This window comes from Syngnathus floridae, chromosome 8 (genome assembly GCF_059516105.1).
Source record: "Syngnathus floridae isolate MCC-2025c chromosome 8, RoL_Sflo_1.0, whole genome shotgun sequence".
In the NCBI taxonomy this organism is placed as follows: Eukaryota; Metazoa; Chordata; class Actinopteri; order Syngnathiformes; family Syngnathidae; genus Syngnathus; species Syngnathus floridae.
This window is the reverse complement of record NC_142420.1, coordinates 4,893,426-4,913,014: the sequence shown is the minus strand read 5'-3', so window position 1 is coordinate 4,913,014 and position 19,589 is coordinate 4,893,426. Positions and strand designations below refer to the sequence as shown.

Below are 19,589 nucleotides of genomic sequence, written 5' to 3'. Positions count from 1 at the left end.
TTTATTTATTTGTTTGTTTGTTTGTTTGTTTGTTTGTTTGTTTGTTTGTTTGTTTGTTTGTTTATTTATTTATTTATGTATTTATTTATTTGAAGCACTCACTAATCTGCAGCTCAACAATCAAACACCTAAATACCCCCCGCTGCAGCATCCATCCGTCAAGCTGTTGCCATGGCGATTTTTCCATTGCAGAATTCACATCAGCAGATCGATGTTTAACGGTGTAACGATTCAGTACCAAAAGAGATGCCTGTTAATCGATGAAGGTCTTGGGGAAAGCTGCTTTTTCCGTCCACAAACTATTAAGTCGTTACTAATGTAGCTTTAAAAGTTGTCTGCAAACATATCCAGTTTACAAGCTGTCAGCCTCTATAAAAGATGTGAACATTTCACAGTAAAATGTGCGCATTGCTGCTTTTACGCAAACTGAGGTCTTAACACTGTAGGAAATATTAGGTCACCTGTATAAGGGCTCTAAGTATATAAAGGGATATAAGTAACCTATTAAAATTATTCACTGATGTGTTGCATGGACATGATTACAACAAATGTTTTCAGGTCCATATGGAGGTGCTACATTTAAAAATAGAAAATGCGTGTTTTTTTAATTTAATTCCACAGATGTGTGCAGTGTTTTTGCTCAGCATGTGAGGGGAGCATAGGGGAGCGTGAGGGCAGGTCTATATGGTGTTTGTCTAGTACATTCCACAGTGGGTCTTTAAAACAACATTCCCTTCATGCACCTCCTGGCACATGAAGGGAAAAAAAAAAAAAACGCCAAGTGCCCTCAGTCGTTGCTTCACGATGCAAACGTGTGTGTTCTCGCATGGCACCTGTAAATGGACCCATTTGGAGCTGATTGGATTCTAAGCCCTCAACTTTGCCTTTAACATTATATATGACTTTCTGTTATGTATGACATTCTTATATTTTTCATGCGGAAGAAAATGACATTCCGATATCCGAAGATGGAATACAAAAGAACCCAAATAACCCAAAGGAAAAAAAACATATTTGTAGATTTAATCCTTTAGACATTCGCTGGAATTTGAGTCACATGTCCTGGTATCTTGAATTCTGAATTAAGATTGACTTTCTAGGCTTATTTCTATTGATGTTTGTTGATGTTTATGATCTCATTTTTCTTTTTGCCATTAATGTCACTTTTCTGTGGTAGCATCACAAAAACAACAACAACAAAAAAATTTGCTAAATAAAAAACAAAAAGGAGTTTCTCCTTTGGATGTTTGAGCTGAAGTCTTGAGGTCACGCATAATTATGGCTTCATAATCTCTTTGGTTAGAGTTTTGAGCAATACTTTTCCTGCAGATGTTTAATTCCAATTGGTATCACTTTTGGGTCTGTTCCCCTTCGAGAATGCTTTAGATGAATCATACAAGAAGTTAACTATTAAACAGCAATATACTGTATGTGTCTGCTAGAGCCTGGTTTATCATTATAAAAACATCGGGAAAAGCTCACATGGGAAACATTAAAAAGTCAAATAGACTGATTTTTTTTCTCACTGTTGGCGATCACATGGAACACTTGTGCCTCATTGCTGAGTTGTCTCGACTCAAAAAGATTTTTAATGAGTCACAGTCAACAACACTTGCTGCACGTGTGTATGTGTGTGTGTGTGTGTTTGTGTGAGACCATAACAAAGAACAGATTAACTAGAATTACATTTCCACCACTTACTCCTGCCGCACATGTGGTCTTAGATGCAAACTGTTGTATAAGCACAGGAGTAAACAATACAATTTTTACATCTTTGACATTGTTAATTGAAATGTGAAAAGTAATAATCAAATTAAAAGTATAAATGTAGACTCTGTGGTTGGATGAAGTTGCATAATAGATGTATTAGTTGTGGAAAATTCATGCTCCGTGCAGAGATTTCTCTTTTTATTGCATGGGAGGGTCATTTTTTTGAAGACAAGGCTGGGAAGATACACTCCTACAAACATCTGCAAAATCTCAAATTTCTACCCAAGCTGAAAAAAGACGACTTTCAGTGATTTGATCATCCCACATGTTTTCTGTGTAGAGCGCATTCCTGTTGTGTTATTTTAATTTTAGAAATGTACTTTCTGGTAGTTTTCACTAAAGCACCATTCAACTAGTTAGATAAAAAAGATTTTGAAAACTAATGCAAGATTAAGAAGTAAATATGTACATCATGAATGCAAGGAGGAGAAACAGCATCAAACCGGAGTCTCGGAAGGCGCTTCAATGAAGAGTCGCCATTGGCATGTGACTGATGACATCACAACTTTCTTGTACTATTGGTCTTAGAACGTCCCGGTAATTAGCTTAATTAGCTTCACTAGTTATTGCCCATCAACTATCCGTAATTATTAGTGTGATTTAGCAATGTCACACCTTTCTATCAGTATGAAGAAATCATCCTAGTTAATTGAGAAGTTCAAAATATTAGAAACAGTGAGAGTGCAGTTCTCAACCAGCAAGGAATGGCTGGCAGCCAATTTATAAGCAGCACTTACAACATTTTCTGGTTGTCAAAAAATAATACTCATCTAATGGTACATGAGGGGCAAAATTTCACAAGCATTTCAAATTATAGCAGTAATATCATAATGATAATAAATAATTATAGCATTATTGTGTTTGTTTTAGATTGCTGGAGCTAGATTGTACCTGTTGTCACGGTGAGTTATTTTTCAGATTTGGAGCCTCTGATGTTGCTTAGGTTTTGGAACCACACCACACAGACATAATCTCAATCAGAGCCAAGATAAGCTTTCCCAAGTGTTCCGACTCAGACTAGTGCGATGCTGTGACAACAATGCCATTGTCGTGTAGAGACACAGACCGTCCAGGCCGTCCCTCTGTTGACATTTCACAGGGACAGTCACGGTGTCACCGCACAACTTTCTCACACCATTAATCAAATAAGAGTTCGCTGATGATGTCAACAGACGAGTCTTATGCAATGAGTTGACAGTGAAGGATCTGTCTGTTCCCACTCATAGAGTTATCAGCCTGGGTGGTCCTAGCTGTGTGATACAGAGAAACACTGAATGTGCATAATTGGATGAATGCAAAGAAAATATTTTTAATTAAAAGTAAAAATGATTTTGTTGTTGTTGTTTTGATTTAGATTCTACTGCTCTTAATGAATACATTTTGAAAAAGCAATATCACCCAAAAATCATCAGAAGAGTGATATGCACTTGGATATTGTGTTGAAACAAGTGAGGCAAAACTGTGGATTAAATCACTGCAAGCAGCTGTAATTCACTCTTGGAGTGAGCATGACGTCATCTATGGGAAGTTGAGAATACAATGGGGGTTCAGGTATTGATATTTTCCAATCCCCAGGTCTTAATGCTCAGTTTGGATTTTGGGGTGAAATTCGGTATGTGAACCTATAAATAAAGAAACGTCACTAGTAAATGTCTAGCAACCAGGCGCCACGGCCTTATCTTTGTTATTTTTATTTGTTATTTTATATGCAAGAAGGAGCGATTTGGCAAGCGGTAGAAATAGACTATTGTGGGGGAATTAAGGGGAAGAGGCTTTTCGATCCCATTTCATGGAGGCTAAATGATAAATATATGACTTCACGCCATTGCCGCGCGGAATAAATGAACGTGCGTCACTGTTACTAACACCGCAGATGTCCACTTGATGTTTCATGTCTCCAGTGAGATTAATTAAAGGTCAAATAACAAGTAAACACTGTTACTAAAACCAATTTGCAGGTCAAGGTCAATCAAAACATTCACTCTCCCTCCCGAAACAGACTGCCTGTGCATTTTTGTGTCTCACACATACACACACACATGCACAAAATATAAAAGGGGCGCGTGATGACGTCAAGGTCAGATATACGCGACCTGGCCGTTCAGTCAGCGGTTGTAAAACATCGGATAGAACCAGTCTCGGACCACACATGTAAGTGGCCCAGGTCGGATTTGAAAAATAAAATCCAAATTGAGCTGCACTGTCAACGTAGTCTTATAGTCTCGGAAAGGAAGGTTTAAGCCCAACATCTGTTATAGACTTTAACTTTTTATTAGGGTCGAAAAACATAAAGGGCATCTTTGAAACATCCTCAATTAATGACCAGCTATTTGCAGCTACCTTTCGGAATGACCATAATTGAGGGGTTGCACGATCGGGCCACTGAGGAAGGTCACATTTCTAGCTGGCAAAGACTTTTCAAGACATCTGTATCATTGGGAAGTAGAGAGGCAGCCAGCCACACAGATGGTTTGGCAAATGAGAGTGCCATGAGTGCTCCTCAGTGGAGAGCCTGTGCTTTGTGGCTTCACAGATGGAGCCGAGCAGGCTGAAAAAGCTTCTCGCTGTGGCTTGTCTGATCCATAAATGGCACAGATGGCCATGTGAGCAATTGCTTACATTTGAGCTCGCTATAAGGGTGACAATGTTGTCAGTCTCTGCAGGGTAGGGCCTTCCAGATGGCCATGTAAAGTGATTGTATTACAGTGCAATGCAAAGGTCTCAAATGCATTTTTAACTATTACACATATTGCTGCGATTGTTTTGCTCTTTTACTCAACAGAGATAGAATTAGAAGATGTCCATGTAAAATATTATCAGATAGCAACAACTGCCTGAACACATCGCTACGAAAGACGGGACTGTTAAGTATTATGTATATTAACATTATGAAAATAATGTTTACTGTTGCTGAGGCATGGAAACATGTAATACTAATGTTAACCATAAAGTGGCAGACGTTGCTGACCGGCACCTCCAATCCCAAGGTTGAAATTGAGAAGAAGAGTTGACATGAATGGGTTCTGCAAGACCGATGTCAAAAGTACACAACGGTAATTGTTATTTTCCAAAACGTTGACAGTTCGTTTAAAGTGCATGAAGATTCAGGAAAAGTGTGTCCTCCACACACATGGACATATTCAAGGCTTTATCGTGTTGCAAACGCCTATGGTTGCTTAATTGGACCAGCGGACGTTGTGATGGACTCGCCCAGGGTGGCGCAACTTTAATCACCTGTATTGCAACCACACAGGTGAGTGAGCCAGCCTTTAAATGTGTTGATTTGAATGAAATGCAACAAAAATAGCTGATATTAAATGTTTGATTAGGTTGATTTTTGTGGAAAGCGTGCAAAAAAAGTTCTTGAACTTAATGTTTGTTTGCTGTATGTGTGTGTGTGTGTGTGGGGGGGGGGGGGGGGGGGGGGGGGGGTTATTGTGACCAAGCGTTGTGTTTGAAAATTAAAATATTTGAAGTTTCAACAAAAATATGGACATATTTTGTCTTGATAAAAAATTGCATTTTTGTCATACATTTGGCGGTGCGTGGTTCTATCTATCTATCTATCTATCTATCTATCTATCTATCTATCTATCTATCTATCTATCTATCTATCTATCTATCTATCTATATCTATATATATATATCTCATGAATCATAGATGTGTGTCAAATGATCACTCTCAATGTTAGACATCTCAAAATTGACTCTTTATTATTTATTTATGGGGAGGGGAGGGGGTGTGTTACTGTAATGCATAGTATGAACATTTGCCAACAGTTCTTCACCTGAAATGTCATTGCATCATGTCAGCATCCTGCATTGAAACACCTTGGATCTTTTCGGCTTTTCGGCCGTCAGCTAAATTTAATCTGCAGAACCAACAAAACCTGCCCCACGTGTGAAAGCTACACAAACAAACAATCGTGCACAGACTGCACACTATACTCGCACCGTTGCTGTATGTGTTGAAAACAAACACGCAGCTAAACTTAGGCAAAAGACTAGTTCTCTATTGTGAAACAGATTTGCGTCCAAACAGCTCTATCTCAGCTTTCACAGTATTTTTCCAAGAGGTTCGAAAGTTAGAAGGAAGCCAAGGAATTTTGGACGGACTGTTTGTATCATCAACAGTCAGTGTTGAACCTGGAAAACATGCTCTATATGCTCAAAATGGCACAATAGGGAGGCATCCATCTATTCTCCTAATATGTTTTTTTTTCCTTTAGCAGTAACATGTAATGTGAATAGCAGATTTCCTGTTTTTGTGCCAGGAACTGACAACGCAGAGTAGAGCAGTTTTCGATCCCCAGCTGAGCGAGAGTTGAATCACTGAGGCTGAAGGAGTTAATCATTGTGGCAGAGTGATGCGATGCTTCCAACACCACAAAATACTTTGTGTCGGGGACACGAACTGGAAATTCATCAAAAGTTTTACAATTTCACAATCAGAAACATTTGATTGTGCCTTAAAGGGAAATTGATGTTGCGGCAGAGGCACAGCGATGAAAAGGCAGACAAAATAACATGACAATTTAGAAGCAAAGAAAGAAAAAGTTGATAAAATATGCCTCAAAAGTTTCACATAAATAAAGTGAACTCTTCCGTAAATCAACTTTGCCTCTGCTGGTTGCAATCAAGTAGTGCACTTCATTTGCTCTCAGCTGCCTCCAAAGCACAATTCATCAATTCATGCAGTTTCATACACGTGATAAATTTTTAAATGATTTCACATAAACTGATCGTCTTGCACAATAACCAATATTTAAAGGAGACACAATACCATGCATTGTTTTCTTTCACACTTTATTCAAATATTCTAAGGATCAAAATTGTAGCCATCCTATTTATTGTCTTGTTGAAATCAGCTAATTTGCATAGGTGACTTTGTCTCATGCAAATGAGTGCGCCATCTTCCCTCCTACCAAACATAATGTCGGGTCAATGCCAAGTAAACATTGTGTTACCATGTTGACTAGGAATAGAGGTATGCGTGGGAGCACTTAGCCATACATATTCTTGGGAATAGCAGAAAACAAAATATTTACTCCGATGCTCAATTTCAAACTTGATGGATGGGCCGGTGTCGCATAGACACAGCTGTTCGTATATAAACAATATAAATATTCTATATTATGTCCCCTTTAAGCCACAGAACAAATACAATAGTTGTAGCAATCATTATGCCTTTTGAAAATGTAAAAATAACACAGTAAAATTTGAATTATATAAATTTGATCCACTGTTTTTGTAATTTGACCATCACATTATCATTGGCAGATGTTACAATATAGAATGAACCTGAGGCCATTGAGTAGACAGATGTTAATAACATAATGCTGCCATCTACTGGCCACCAATTGTCAATTGACACTTTCCCTAACTGGCTGATGTTGCTCATATAAACCTGACACTTTTTTTTTTTTTGTCTCGTTTAAGTCTCCTCCTTTCTCCTGCCCAAACCAGGAACTTGGAATTCCTGCTCAACGTTGAATTAACTTGACCAAAAGAGGGCACTATTACACAATTTTCATTCCACTCTGACCTAAAGTAACCTCATTTTTTGGAGGAGGTGCGGCAAGCTCAAGGGTATAAAGTATTTAAGATAATGGGGAGTAGATATGACATCAGCAATTTATAATAATTATCTTTCATTTGTCGTATTTGAGCTATATGTCTGACAGACAGACAGACATATTCTGTCATCTATCTGTCTGTCTGTCCATCTCTCCTTCCATCCATCATTTGGTGATCAATTATCAAATAAATATTACATTTTACTTGAACAGTATTTAAATCATTATCATTTAGTCATACACTGTGAATAAATCAGCACTGTAATTCCCAAGTGGGTGGAAAAGATAACAAACGTCATGTATTTTTCGCCAAACTGATCTGTCGAGCGATAGGTACGAGTAGAGTTAAATTGAAATCGATAGCCATGTTATCTATATCCTTTTTTTTTTCCTTCCAAAAATGCTTTGACAAGATAAAACATGCCTTGTTTCCCTTCAAGCCACGAAGATGATGTTTTATGACTTGAAGTTATGCGCATGCCTTCCATTGTGCAAGTGTTCTCAGAAGGCTTCAGGGACGACATTGTGAATGGCGCTCATGAGGGCTACAAGCCATCCGTGGTGTCAGTTTAAGATTTATCTCCTATGCATTCCCCAGCGCTCCTCTCCCTTTTTTCTTTTCCTGAGGAGGCCTGTTGTCAACTTTGACCCGCACAAAGAGCTTGTTAGAAATGCCTGTGTAATCCCCGTGTCTATGTGTACTGCGGGAAGATAAAAAAAAAAAAAAGACAGGGGGGTGGGGGGCTCTGGCTGGTCAGAGCCCCTGGAAGCTCCAAGTGTGTCCTGAATGAAGACAGATGATCCAGGGTGGTCTGACACTCTGACCCATCTGCCTGTCTCCTCACCTCAAAACCACCATGTTCACCTCAGCGTGGAATGCAAAGGAATGCTCTCCGGTTCTCATGGCTAACGAGTCAGGATAGGAACCAACTCGTCCCGTGGAGAGGGCGCGGGAACGTGCATGCGCTCGGAAGAGAGCCCGTTTGAGAGCTCCTTCTAGCCCAGAAAGATGGCTGACTTTGCTCATGCCGGCAATGCAATTAAGTGATTTCACGGATGCTCAACTTCTATATTTTGCGCGAGCGCGTGTGCCAAGAAAATTCATCTCTATCTAAACTAGCCTGACAAGCTTTTTGTTTGGAATGGAGATGAGGTGACCCAGATAAGATCAATTCATCGGTGCCCCATTCTGTCCTGCGACTTACTGCGGAGACAAGGAATGCGGAGTGGTGCTTTGGCTCAGCTGCCTCTGAGGCGTAATAACTCAAGCCCACTACACATCTTCACCAGACGGACACTTGTTAATCCACATAAAGGCTTCCTGAAGAATTGGACTTGCTCGCCATGATGAAGCCTTCATGAACTGCAAGCAGGCACCACAGGTCAGAGTTCACGCTACCGACTTGGCCCCTGCTCCGCCCCAGGCTCTCTCCACACAACAGAATCCTTCCCACTCACCGTACTTCAGAGGGAGAAGCGAGTGTATCATGACCCAACAGCCATTCAACAGCGTGGGGGGTGCACACTCAAGGTGCATGAGGGATGACACCCCCGCACCGCCTCCGACACCCCTCCTCACCCAACTTACCTGATGTTTTCTCTTCCAAACAAAGGCGAATAGAACCAATTACTCGTTCTGTCGAGTCATTGTGCGATGCTGTTTGACCTCCAATTTCCCATTCCAAATGACCTTTGGATTAAGCCGTTCCAGAGTCCAAACTGTTGCCATTTTAAGACATTTATCAACTGCACAGGCAACGTTGTGAAGTGTCACATCTCGACTCAAGTTCCTATCATGTTAAATCAACGAAGCGCTCGTTAATGTCCTTAGAATTGTACCAATATGTTTATCATTAACTGCCACATGTACGTATATCATTTCAGAATATTCATGTATGTCATGACAACACAAATAATTCTTCAAGCACACATGCGGTCGTCATTCTTTGATGCTGGATTAAATGTGGTCAAGTGAGTCACGACGCATTCAAACCGTTCCACGTCTAATCGTCATTTGTCACATTCGAGGCATGTTTTTCCCAACATTTTTCAGACGCCTGAGAGTTTCTCTTCTCCTCCTCTTCTTTGCTTTCTCTCCCCCCCCTCCCTCCATGTTTGCCCCCCACCTCCCTTTCCCCGTGTAGCATGCGGAATCTCAGCCCCATCCACCTAAAGTGTCACTTAAGAATGTTCCATCATTTAAACAGGGGGAGAATGCTCCGCTAATATATAACCAATTACACTGGTCACATTTCCTGTGTCTCCTTTGAGCTCTCTGCGGGCTCAAAGTGCCAATCAGGCTTGGAATGCCAGAACATGGCTCTTATTTGCCAGGGGTCAGCGCACCAGTAACCTTGCATTCTAAAGGACCATTGTTCCCAGGGCCAGAAAACTGGGTGAGACACACACACACACACAAACTGCGGCCCCCGGAGACCCCACATCAAGGGCCCGCTATGTTTAAACAGCATCTGTCTGCACAGCCACCCGCCATGAGAGGGATTAAACAAGGTGTGTGTGTGTGTGTGCGTGCTTATATCTTCAAAATAAAAGGTAACATTTAGGACTTGTATGGACAGGTATTAAACTCGTTTCCTAAATCCTACTTTTGCCTTGCTCACATTGCACACCTGCTTTATGGACGCATTTGATAATTTTGCTTTGATTTGTGTCATAATTCATTTCAGAAATGTTTTCTTTTAGATTTGTGATTTTTGAGATTTTTTTTCAATTACCTTCAAATTGAGGTGAGGGGGAAAAAATTGGGTTCACGGGCTCTCACTACCACGCTGTGGAATCTCAAGTCCCGGCAATTAGGGCTGGAGGGGGGGGGAAGTCGACCACAAAAAATTGCCGATGCACAATTTTTTACTGGCACCGTAAGCTGAAAGACGCAGTATGAGTGACATTAATTATTGGAGAAAAATGAAAACAATAAATAAGCCCCAAAAAAAAAAAAAATAGCAGGCCCATACTTTATAATAAAACCCAAGTCTTATTTGCAATGATATGCAAAGATTTGTTGCCCAGACTGACTCTGTGGGGAACATCGGCTCAAGGTGATGGGGGTGTGGTTTGTCACTAGCTGTAAGATTTTATTTTATTTATTTTTTCACTCGGCTCGCTCATGAAGTGAAAGTAGTTACCAAGGTTACTATGGCAACAACAGAAATGTTATATTCTTCAATCAGACCCATTGTTTCCTCAATTTCTTTTTTTTTAAGTTGGGCAGTTTTATTTACAGACGTATTGCTTGAAGCGAAGCTTTTGACTGTTTGGGTGTTATTGGTGATGTGGGGGGGTCCATGATTTCCGTAACAGCTCCGCATGCACTTCACTGTCCTTGCACAAAGAATAGCAGCTGGAGGCTGCATGGCGGCGTTCACAGCTCCCTCTGTTACATTTCCAAACGGAATCCATTTAGAGCATGGAAGCAATTGAATTGTGTGAATGAGCACTTGTCACTGCAATTTTGTATGTGTCGTATAAAACACTCGTTGGGTGCCTGTAATTTCTCCAATAAATATGATCTAGTTTTTTGTTCTTTTAATTATTGATACTTGTTTTCATGAATTAAGGGAAGCTGTGGCATAAACCTTACTGATGATCTAATTTAAGAACCGCAACTGATTTCGGACAATATATTTTCTTTGGCAGCAAACGTTGTTTTCATTGGTTCAGCTGATGTAGGGAAAAAAAAGAAAAATGCTGAACGTTTTTTTTTTCCATCTAAATTCTTGTGAAAACCTGTCGAGGCGCCGGCCATCCTGAAAAGTGAGTGGATTCTTTTACGTGTCCTCCATGCAGGAATGCAAATGCATCCGCACACAAGTTTGTCGCCGCCGCCGCCACACATGCACTAGCACAGGTATGCAGCCGCGTTAAGAGAAACCTGACCTACCTGATGGATCGAAACTACTCCCTACGCCTACGTTAACCTCTCAATGTTCGGCGTGGGAAACAATAGCTTGCTCTTAGCCGCTAATTCTTGCTCAAATAGCTGACACGGATGGCACGTTGGCTACACGGCCTTGAGAACGTTGTCTGGCACACAAAAAGTAATAGGTAGGGTCTAATAACTAGAATGGAGAGAAAATAAAGTGAAAAGGAAGGCAAAGGTTGAAAATATACTTTTTTTTATGAGTTTCTTCCCTCTCTTGCCTTTAAGAGATATGCAAGGGCAAAGGTTGGCAGCCTTTTCAGAGAGGCATGATTGCAGCCTTGTTTCCTTTTATTCACAAGTATGTGACTTTTCTGTTTGAGGGAAGAAAAAAAAGCTGCAACATCTCCTTTCTATTACAGCTTTTCTCCACTGCGACGAGACCTTGTCTCGATGAAAAGAGAGCTCCTGAAATGCTTGTGTGCTTTCAAGGTCTTCCTGCCTTGAAAGGCTTTTGACAGATAAAGTTTAAACAGAATATTTTCTTTTCATTCATGTAGCCCTAGCCCTTTTAATTTACCTATTCTTAAAGTTGGGAGGATGTGTATTTGAATTTCCTGCTGAAAAGCTGTGTCATGCTTTCATTGGCGCACAGGTCGTTATTCGGTGTACTTTCGGAGGTCACGAAGCTCGGGTCGATGCCGGTGACGCGTGACGCCACGTGGCTTGCGAAAGTTCTCTTTGATGGCGGCAATTAGACGGCCAACGTCGAATGCCGCTGCTCCCGGCTCATGGGTCACGTTTGCCAATGAACAACATTTGTCGTCTGGAGTCTTATCAGCTGAAAACCAAGAGTGATAATGTCTCATCAATGTCGCCATATCTATCGAACGCTGTGACATACCCACGCAACACGTCTATACATGAGCTCTTTTACATCGGCTGGATTTGCTGCGACTAATTTTGATTGAATACCTGTATCCAATTTTTGGACAGACTTACTACATGTCAAATGTGATACGGCTGTGTTTACCTTGACGTAACACTGAGCAATTTGCATGCCAAAATAACATGACGTAACTCACTCAAGTGACAATGTTTCAAGTAATATTAATATTTAAAGTAATCACAAATAAGTAATAATAGCATTTGTGTTTTTTGCGCAGACATATTTATGATTTAGACATTTGTGGATTTATTTGCTTTTTATTGCTGCTGTATCATATTAGTACAAAAAGTGTAGAAATGCCAATTGTATATTTTCTCATTTCCAGCAAATTTCAATAATGTGACAAGAGTGACAGCTTTGATCATTGTGAACACATTTATCATGAAATAAAATGTTCATACCGTTTCATGACTACATGAGTATTTGTTGGTTGTGCAAAATTGATTGCGATGAATGGCGTCTTGAAGCAATGCGGGCAAAATTGAGTACGTTACTTGTGTGCAACGAGCAGAGGCGCTGTTGATCTGATGTCAACGTGTTTGCTGTCAAAAGAAGTACACCGTGACATCAGCTATGGGATTTTTGGATTACCTTCCCACAAAGGCAGTATTATTCTACTGTGCGCAAATGAAAATAGCAGAAAAATTGGAGTTCAGCATGTGGATTCTCCGCGTTTCTTGAAATAACTAAAATAATCAAAATAACTGGGCAATAATTTGATATGAAATAACTATATATACATTATAAACAGTCAAAATGGCAGACTTCCCGTTAGGTTTAGTATATGGCTCCAAAAGGCTTTTTCGTGGGTCTTGGGCTATTGCATAAGCTCCAGTTTTTTAAGATCTCGGTAAACGGTAGAATCAGGAATGCTTCATAACGGATAGTAGGCAAAAGATGATTTGTGTGCAAAAGTTTCAAGAGGTTTCACCCAGGCTCAGATCCTCCAAAACAGCATAATTATGACGTTCGCTGCTCGGGCCCTACAAAAACGAAATGGTAGACAAATAGTTGAAATATGGGTTCAAACCATCACTATAATCCACAAAGCTAAGAAAAGAAAGTGCAACAATTTCGAGAACAATGTAGTGTGACGTACTACTACTACGTGAGGGAAATCCCAAATATGGAAAGCAGACATTTCTATTGTGACGCTGCTGGAAGGAAAATCAAGTGCAAAGGCGGATCGGCAAGTTTAGGTCCAACAGGGCAGAGGTGCAACCATGCTGGCACGGCGGCAAAATTACGTTGTCGGGCGGCTTTGATGCCCTGTCAGTGAAACTCTATCAAAGTGTACACAAGTGATAAAGTGCTACACGGTCATGCACGGAAAACCCTCACACAGGTTCGCTTCTTTTGTCCTTATCTGTGTCGCAAACATCACACGGCAAGCCCGTGCTCTCTAATGTAGGACACAGGAAATGACGGTGATAAAAATGTTAAAACGTTATTGAAAAATAGTTCTATAGCACTGTAATAAATCGAATCTACCTGATTGCAAGACATGAAATATTTGAGGAGTGTTTAACATTTCCTAAATATTTCATTATTTTGAGTGAGTCCACCGCAATGGACAGGCTACTATTAAAAATATATTTTAAGATAATTCGGATTATTTGTTCAATAAATTGACAATGATTTGGAGTGATGATCCACACTTTTGTCATATTTATGGATGAAATATGATGACATCCACCACACAAGTCCGAAGAGTTTGCTTGTTTATATTCACCAAATTCGTGTTATACCACCTGCGCCAGAATTTATCCTGGTTTTAGTTAGTCTAAAATCAAAGTCTACTTTTGGTCACCAATTACTCAGAGAACAATCAAACGCAGTGTTTCTTTGCACGAAGCAACAGCAGCTACTGGCATGTTAGCCATATTTTTTTCGAGTTGAGTTTGAAAATAGTGATGTCTACATCAAACTATTGAAAGTTTGATGTAGATAATATTAATAACTGAGCTATCATGAATATAAATCTTGTTTTATTCAAAGAATACAATTATATCACATGCATTTTTATCACATGGTCTTTTAGGAAGGTGTTGCTTACTGGAGCGTTTATCTGCTTGCCTGCTTCTGTCAAGCCTTCCCATCCAGCTGGAGCACCATTTGTTAGAACATTTGCTACCCAATGAGTGACACAATTTGAGATTTTTAATTTATTGGATGAACATTTATTTACACAAAAAGAAAGGGAAAAACCCCATTGCCTCATTTCTCATTACTAAAGGAGGTATACTGGGATTCCCCTACCTTTAATGTGTCATTGAAATAGATCTTGATCTGCTAGGTCTTTTTTAATTTTTATTTTCTCATTTATTTTCTTCTGCTTCCTTGGCCAAATGACACACCGCTCATAAAAATGAGAACATTTCCGCCAACATGGAACATTGTTGTTTTTTATTTTGATGGATCATCGTGACACACTACGATGACTCACAACATGTGTCTCTGTTTTTGTTCCTTAAGAGCAAAAGAATAAACACCCAAGTAGGTCCTACTGACCTTTTTTTTGGGGGGGGGGGGGGTGCCAGCTGTCAAGTGGGCTGGCTGCTTTTCTTTTTGAAAATTCCGTGCATGTGTGTGCAAAGGCAGGCTGGCAGCAGAGTCATCACACTAGCTGAAGTGAATTAGAATAGCTGGTGTTGGAGGGTCGGCAAGATGTGATGCGGGACATGACATGACTCAGAAAGTGACTCAAGTGACTCAAAATGGTTGTTCAAATCTTTTAAAAGCCAACAGGGTATGGAAGGTATAATCCAAGCAAATCCAAACAAAATAAAACAAATCCTGAATTTGACATCTCTCTGTGTGGTTGTTTCTAAACAAGAGCTGTGATTGATTTCCGGCCAGCACACTGTTCCCACCAATTTTATGCATAGCTTTTTATGCATATAATTACATTCCATGCAGTCTACATGGCGGAAGGAGTTTTGCTGGAGTCTGTGTAGATGATCAGCATGCAAATGCTAGTCTGCTTCATCGACACTGACCTCCCCTTTGGCTCATTTCTGTGCACAATAATTGCTGCTCATTTTGTCACAGGAATCGAAAAAGGAGTTCAGAACATTCCATGAGCAATTCTGCTGTCTGAAATATTTAATAAATGATCTTTTAGTTATTATATGATCATTACTCTTTCCCATAGTCTGTCCAGGAAATTCAGCGAAAATGTCAGTCTCAGTTTAGGAATTAAAACTTTCTCTTTCGTGATGACTTGCCATGTGCCATGTGACTGATAGCCCTTTTCACAGTGCCTGCGTGATTTTCCCATGGTACTTTTGTTTTCTGTATTAAAAGCTGCAACTGAAAGTGGGGAGACAAAGTCAACCTGGGAGTCCTACTGAGGCGGGAATAACACCTGCGTGAAAGAGTGGCGTTGAAAGCAATTGTCGAAAAACTAATGTCACACCCGATACTCGTATTGACGGTGTAAGTTTTGGATGCACGCACAGCCGTGACAATATTCAGTTTCTGTGTTCTGTCTGAAAGATAAAGGCGTATAAAAGCTATGGCCGTTTTGTGAAGGAGCTTAATGATTCTTTTTGTGAATTCCTTTCGGAGATTCCACTATTAAAAAAAATGCTAATAACCAGTATTGAACTGCTGTCCTTTTTGAAGCATGGTTTTATTTTGACAAGGCAATAAAATAGACCTGGAGGGTTTGCAGTTATTAGGGAAATGTGAGACATTTTTTGAACGTATTCCATACATGTCGAGGCGGATCTGTCCTGTCAGCACCGTTCTGGTCTGTCTCACAGCTGGTTCTGGCCCGGCACCATTAAACCAAGCATCCAGGATTACCCTCGGATGAAACCTCTGCCGACAGATTGTCTTGGTGTAAATGAACTTGTAGTGGATCTGTTTTCTCTGTGACTCTATGAAAATTAACTCAATTACCGTGAACACGAATCTCGATCAGGTAAAATCCCCCAATTGACTACTATCGTTAAATATTGATGTTATTATCGTTATTTTGGGGGAGGGAGGGCGATGGCTAACCTTTTCCTTCTGTGTCTCTCTCCATCTTTCCCTCGCTTTCTTCTTCACCATGTGTGGCTTAAATTACAAAGCTTTCACTGAGAGGTGACTCATGTCGGGAGAATGCACTTCATTCTCTTTGCTTTTTTTTTTTCCAACTGTCTCAATCCCACTCTCTTCGGACCTCAGAGTATTCTGTTCTCCTCAGTTCCCAAGGCCACGCAGGCACTGGTCTCCTGGGCTTTTGTGTGTTTCTCTGTGAGAGATTGTGAGAATGGAAGAGCACACTTTCTTTTTTTTTTTTTTACATTACAGAGAAACGTACATCATTGTGCCTTTTAAAGGGTACAACGTCTCATTGGGTTGCTACCGCTCCTGCACTCTTAATAAGATGGACATGAACGATCCAGTTGATTGATTTTAGTTATTTTGTGGATTGTTCAAAATTTCATTTCTATAAAGCCATCAATTTAAAGTTGTGGAGGTGTTGCAGATGGACAGGTCAGAAATGTGATTTTGTGGATTATATTTTTAACATAGAAAATACAAACATGAAATCCCACTCAGCTGAGCTCCTGTTTCGATTTTTTTTTTTCAAAATTTTTGCAAAGGTCTTATTTTGACTACACACAAAAGATGAATCAGTCTGCTTTCATGAAGGACAAAAGGAATCCGTCTATTTTTGAAAGCTTTGGAAAGATTTAGACAATCTTTGGTTAAAACATATAAAGATTACTCAATTGTAAAAATATGAGGTGATTCATTTGATAATTGATTTGTTGTCGATTAATCGATTAATTCTGACACCTTTACAACAGTGCCTCTGCAGGTTGCAGCAGGGTAGTGCACTCCATCTTGCCTCAATGCTCCAAGGCATTGTTAATTAATAATTGATTCCACACAATTAATCTATTGTTATCCAGTAAGTTGGTTTATCGCATTCTGCTGAAAATAGCACAATTTACAGAAATGATATCAAGCAGCAATGGAGAAAAACAACAAAAATCATAATTTGTAAAAGTGATTGTTATAATAGACCGCCATTCAATTTTCACTTACACACATGCCCTGGAGGGCGCTGTGCATGCACCACAGTTTTAGATTCACTGAATCACTCGGACACAAAATGGACTCGGCCTGCAACCCCATTTCTGACTGTTCATTTTGGGGGGAAAGCTATCACACACTATGACAGCAACATGCAGGAGAAATAGGTGCAGGGAATGGAGAGAAAATGGAAATAGAAGACCCGAAAAAAAAAAAAGGCGCACAATTAGTCATCGATTTCAAAGACGGCGTGTGATAAAACATTTCCCCCTTAGGTAAACCCGCTGAATGCAAACACGAATTAGCCTCCCACGCTCGTCGAGTGAATAAGGCAAAAAGAATGCGCAGCGGCCCACTCATGGAGCGCTATGGAGCCACTCTCACCCGCTTTCACTCATTTTCTCCCTCCGCCAACACATCTTCATAATGGCTCACCTCTGCCGCCACTCACTTTTGGGAGAGAGAGAGAAAAAAAAAAAAGAACATTTAAAAAGTAAAAGTGAATTGTTTTAAAAGAGAAGCGGCTGTCACATGGACCCATCAACAAATAATGGCGAGGGCGTGACAACCTGGTGAAAAGGACTGTCGCTTTTGAATCACAACAAATATTGTGCTGGAAAAAAAAAAATCAATTACCGACGAAAGGCCTGTTGTAAATGCAAATAAAAGATGCAAAAATTTCCAATAAATGGCCTGTTGTAAATGCAAATAAAAGATGTAATGACAGTAGAGGACACTAATGCTGCACAGGCTTCTGAACACAGATGCAAATAAAAGGAGTGTGGCAGCATGAGGAGGAATGAAAAGAATGGTATGAATGAGGCTGAGCTGACTGGGATCGTGTCAAAACATTGGAAGAATGCTCTGCAAGAACTTGTCGGAGAGCGTTGGCCATCGGTGGCTTTGTTTGGAGTGTAACGCGTTCAAGTGCACGTTGCGCCGATACCTTGAAGTCTGCACCATTAGCCAAGCGACGTTTCAAGCGTTGCAAAAGTTGCCCCGGGCAAGAAGTATAGCGCACCTTCAAAGTCGACTTTGCTTGACAGTCGGCAGCTGTTGCCGGAAGGGTGAGAGGAAACCTTTCAAGGAAAGAGTGAGTAATTCAACTGGACAATTTTTTTTACAAAACTAAAAAACTCTTGACGATGTTTGAATGCAATGCAAAGAATCGGACATTCTTTGACATCCTAAAGGTGCTCCTATGTCCTTTTCATTTGATTTCGATCTTTGAAATGAGTTTCTAAGATCGATATTGGCATTTTTTGACCTGACTGCTTGCATTTCAGCTCAGTAGCTCACTTCAAGCTGCATGACAACAAATTAAAATAAATTTTGGCCTAGAAGTGTTTTTCATAGAAATATTAACCAATACTATTGCTACATACTGGTATGTTCAAACAAATTCACGTTACTCAATGTCAGAGTTGTAGGAACAGAATACCATCACAAAAAAGCCCTCAGTCTTTTTTCAATTCAAATTACCGTAATTTCTAGACTATAAACTTTTGTTTGTTCTTTTATTTTGTTTCAGTTTACGGCCATATTACCCTGGGAAAGCCCGATCTCGTTTGATCGTGGACGGTAAGCAGGGTCAAGCCTGGTTATTACTTAGATGGGAAACCACCTGGCAATACCAGGTGCTATAAGCTTGGGGCGGCATGGCTCAGTGGTAGAGTGTTCCGTCCCCCAACTCAAGGGTTGGGGATTCGATCCCCAGCCCTTGTGACCATGTCAAAGTGTCCTTGAGCAACACATTGAACCCCCAGTTACTCGTGATGACATGTCATCAGTTGGTGAATGAGGAAGCAGTGTGAAGCGCGTTGAGTACCAAACGTCCCTCATTGACACTGGGGAAACCACAGTGAGTCAAATACAAAGTGCAAACCCCAGTCAAGGGGGAAGCCCTATGACATCATAAACGACATTAAACATGCTGATGAGTGCGCACACGTGTACACGCATACATGCAACACAAACACACAAGCAGCTCTGACGGTGACATGTGTAAACAAACAAAATAAAATATTTAATATAAATCAAATTCTGTCCTCAATATATAGTGGGAAAAGATTTTCAACCCATAGACTCATTTCCTGTTTCCTTTTCAAACCTTGGATTCATGAAAGCCAACTGTGTTGTGTGCACAGGTGTGTGTGTGTCTGTGTGTGTTTTCCAGAGCCATTTTGTTACCACTGTTTTTTTAGAATTGAATGTCAGAGCGATTATCTGTGCGTGTGACTCACCTTACTGCCAGGTACTGGTACACACACACACATACACACACCGTGTCACCATGTTTTAACATCCATAAGCAATTATAGACATTTTTCATCAGGGCCATTAATTAGTTTTTGCTCTTTGAATAACTGAATATCTCTGT

At 40.2% G+C, this 19,589-nt stretch overlaps 1 pseudogene; it reads left to right on the top strand.

Moving 5' to 3' along the window:
• The first annotated feature begins 18,739 nt into the window (after positions 1–18,739).
• Positions 18,740–18,858, top strand: LOC148394091 (5S ribosomal RNA; annotated as a pseudogene).
• The last annotated feature ends 731 nt before the right edge of the window (positions 18,859–19,589 follow it).